Genomic DNA, 4,751 nt, shown 5'->3' on the forward strand with positions numbered 1-4,751 from the left:
GAGTCTGAGAGCACCTGAAGACAGTGCAGTGTATTACTGTGCAGCCAGCCAACACAGTGATGTAGAGTACCTCCTCTCCTCTACAAAAACCCTGTCTGATAGAAAACTATGAGCAGTGATCACAACACCTGCATCTGAGGTTTGAGTTTGGTTCAGAGCCAATGAATAAAGAGATGGATTACAGCATAAGCAAGTTGATAGTATCTGGCCTAGTACAGTATAACAGTATTTACAGTTTAGTGCCATTACTAATTAACATAAATTATGCGGTTACAATGTCATATCCTGATTCTCTAGCCTTTTATGGACCTAAGCAAGATTTGGCTGGAAGACCCCCATCCAATTGGCAAAACATTTTAGTGGCCAAACTCTTGACCGGAGAGACATTATTTTGGTGTAAACCCCTATGGGTTCTGGTCTAAAGTAGTGCACTATATACGGAATAGGGTGCAATAGGACTCTGGTCTAAAGTAGGGTACTATATAGGGAATAGGGCCATTTGGGATGCAAACAATACATTTGACACTCCCACTAGATGACATCACATCTCTGACTATCTGAAAACCCTTTTCTCCTTGTTCATGTGACTCTTCTCTCCAGAACCATCAACATGATCAAGCTTCTCATACATGTTGCAACTCTACCACTGTGGGTGACAGGTACTAAATCACTGTTCAGATGAACGATATTTACTACTACTAAATATATTGCTGTCAATATGTTGAGTAATACTGTAGATTTGAGTTGTTCTGTTTTCATCCACAGGGCTGTCACAACCAGACAACGTCCAGCAGACTCCTACTGCAATACTAAAAGGACCTGAAGATAATGTTCAACTGAACTGCAGCCATACTATTCCAAGCTACACCACTATACTGTGGTACCAGCAGGCAGCACAAAACACTGCTCTGAAACTCATTGGGTATGTGTTCCTCACCAATCCAACCGTGGAAGATTCCTTTAAAGAGCGTTTTACTGTGAGTGGAGATGCTGCAACTGGGAAAATGGCGTATCTACATATTCCCAAAATGAGAGGAACTGAAGACAGTGCAGTGTATTTCTGTGCTGCTAGTAAAGCACAGTGTTTCACTACACCCTCTCTGCTCTACAAAAACCCTCTCTGATCCTCTCATATAATACTGACTACAGCTCTATACACCTGCACCTGTCTTCAACCACTTCAACACCACTTTGCTATGAACCATTAGATATCAAACAGATGGTAATGATACTGTTATAAGTGGCTGGTTTAGAGGGTTCAGCTGCAGCACTTCCTCACTTCTCCACCAAGGAGGCAGTGGTTCTCCACACTGACATGGAAAAGGGGCTGCATAGGGTCCCTGGTCAAAAGTAGGGTGCTATATAGGGAATAGGGTTCGACTTGGGATGCATTTAGATAATTGATAACTATCCTGAGTCAGCTGTCACTTTGATTATCTATGAGCTTGTATAATCTGTCAAAAACAGAGTTATAAAATCCCACGGCAAACAACCACAGAAAAAGGCCAGTTTAAAAGGTACTTTATTTTATTCAAAGTTTACAAAGTGACAATAGCAAAAAAAGCATTCGTTTCAATGATTTGAAAGTTACTAATCGCCTAGTCAGACCGTATAGGCAGGCTAAGAGTTGTGAATAGCAGTAACACTAAGATAAGTCAGAATGTATAGGCAGGCTAAGAGTTAGGACTAGCAGTAACACTATGAGCACAGTTAGAATGTATAGGGAGGAGTTAGGACTAGCAGTAACACTAAGAGCACAGTTAGAATGTATAGACAGACTAAGTGTTAGGACTAGCAGTAACACTAAGATAACAGTCAGAATGTATAATCAGACTAAGAGTTAGGACTAGCAGTAACACTAAGATAACAGTCAGAATGTATAGGGAGGCGTTAAGACTAGCAGTAACACTAAGATAACAGTCAGAATGTATAGACAGACTAAGTGTTAGGACTAGCAGTAACACTAAGATAACAGTCAGAATGTATAGACAGACTAAGAGTTAGGACTAGCAGTAACACTAAGATAACAGTCAGAATGTATAGACAGACTAAGAGTTAGGACTAGCAGTAACACTCAGATAACAGTCAGAATGTATAGACAGACTAAGTGTTAGGACTAGCAGTAACACTAAGATAACAGTCAGAATGTATAATCAGACTAAGAGTTAGGACTAGCAGTAACCCTAAGATAACAGGCAGAATGTATAGACAGACTAAGTGTTAGGACTAGCAGTAACACTAAGATAACAGTCAGAATGTATAATCAGACTAAGAGTTAGGACTAGCAGTAACCCTAAGATAACAGTCAGAATGTATAGACAGACTAAGAGTTAGGACTAGCAGTAACACTAAGATAACAGTCAGAATGTATAGACAGACTAAGAGTTAGGACTAGCAGTAACACTAAGATAACAGGCAGAATGTATAGACAGACTAAGTGTTAGGACTAGCAGTAACACTAAGATAACAGTCAGAATGTATAGGCAGACTAAGTGTTAGGACTAGCAGTAACACTAAGATAACAGTCAGAATTTATAGACAGACTAAGTGTTATTACTAGCAGTAAAACTAAGATAACAGTCGGAATGTATAGTCAGACTAAGTGTTAGGACTAGCAGTAAAACTAAGATAACAGTCAGAATGTATAGACAGGCTAAGTGTTAGGACTAGCAGTAACACTAAGATAACAGTCACAATGTATAATCAGACTACGTGTTAGGACTAGCAGTAACACTAAGATAAGAGTCAGAATGTAAAGACAGACTAAGTGTTAGGACTAGCAGTAACACTAAGATAACAGTCAGAATGTATAATCAGACTAAGAGGTAGGACTAGCAGTAACACTAAGATAACAGTCAGAATGTATAATCAGACTAAGAGTTAGGACTAGCAGTAACCCTAAGATAACAGTCAGAATGTATAGACAGACTAAGTGTTAGGACTAGCAGTAACACTAAGATAACAGTCAGAATGTATAATCATACTAAGAGTTAGGACTAGCAGTAACCCTAAGATAACAGTCAGAATGTATAGACAGACTAAGAGTTAGGACTAGCAGTAACACTAAGATAACAGGCAGAATGTATAGACAGACTAAGTGTTAGGACTAGCAGTAACACTAAGATAACCGTCAGAATGTATAGGCAGACTAAGTGTTAGGACTAGCAGTAACACTAAGATAACAGTCAGAATGTATAGACAGACTAAGTGTTAGGACTAGCAGTAACCCTAATATAACAGTCAGAATGTATAGACAGACTAAGAGTTAGGACTAGCAGTAACACTAAGATAACAGTCAGAATGTATAGTCAGACTAAGTGTTAGGACTACCAGTAAAACTAAGATAACAGTCAGCATGTATAGACCGACTAAGTGTTAGGACGAGCAGTAACACTAAGATAACAGTCAGAATGTATAATCAGACTAAGAGTTAGGACTAGCGGTAACCCTATGATAACAGTCAGAATGTATAGACAGACTAAGAGTTAGGACTAGCAGTAACACTATGAGCACAGTTAGAATGTATAGGGAGGAGTTAGGACTAGCAGTAACACTAAGATAACAGGCAGAATGTATAGACAGACTAAGTGTTAGGACTAGCAGTAACACTAAGATAACAGTCAGAATGTATAGGCAGACTAAGTGTTAGGACTAGCAGTAACACTAAGATAACAGTCAGAATTTATAGACAGACTAAGTGTTATTACTAGCAGTAAAACTAAGATAACAGTCGGAATGTATAGTCAGACTAAGTGTTAGGACTAGCAGTAAAACTAAGATAACAGTCAGAATGTATAGACAGGCTAAGTGTTAGGACTAGCAGTAACACTAAGATAACAGTCACAATGTATAATCAGACTACGTGTTAGGACTAGCAGTAACACTAAGATAAGAGTCAGAATGTAAAGACAGACTAAGTGTTAGGACTAGCAGTAACACTAAGATAACAGGCAGAATGTATAATCAGACTAAGAGGTAGGACTAGCAGTAACACTAAGATAACAGTCAGAATGTATAATCAGACTAAGAGTTAGGACTAGCAGTAACCCTAAGATAACAGTCAGAATGTATAGACAGACTAAGTGTTAGGACTAGCAGTAACACTAAGATAACAGTCAGAATGTATAATCATACTAAGAGTTAGGACTAGCAGTAACCCTAAGATAACAGTCAGAATGTATAGACAGACTAAGAGTTAGGACTAGCAGTAACACTAAGATAACAGGCAGAATGTATAGACAGACTAAGTGTTAGGACTAGCAGTAACACTAAGATAACCGTCAGAATGTATAGGCAGACTAAGTGTTAGGACTAGCAGTAACACTAAGATAACAGTCAGAATGTATAGACAGACTAAGTGTTAGGACTAGCAGTAACCCTAAGATAACAGTCAGAATGTATAGACAGACTAAGAGTTAGGACTAGCAGTAACACTCAGATAACAGTCAGAATGTATAGTCAGACTAAGAGTTAGGACTAGCAGTAACACTAAGATAACAGTCAGAATGTATAGTCAGACTAAGTGTTAGGACTACCAGTAAAACTAAGATAACAGTCAGCATGTATAGACCGACTAAGTGTTAGGACGAGCAGTAACACTAAGATAACAGTCAGAATGTATAATCAGACTAAGAGTTAGGACTAGCGGTAACCCTATGATAACAGTCAGAATGTATAGACAGACTAAGAGTTAGGACTAGCAGTAACACTAAGATAACAGTCAGAATGTATAGACAGACTAAGAGTTAGGA

Source organism: Salvelinus namaycush, unplaced genomic scaffold (assembly GCF_016432855.1).
Source record: "Salvelinus namaycush isolate Seneca unplaced genomic scaffold, SaNama_1.0 Scaffold69, whole genome shotgun sequence".
NCBI lineage: Eukaryota > Metazoa > Chordata > Actinopteri > Salmoniformes > Salmonidae > Salvelinus > Salvelinus namaycush.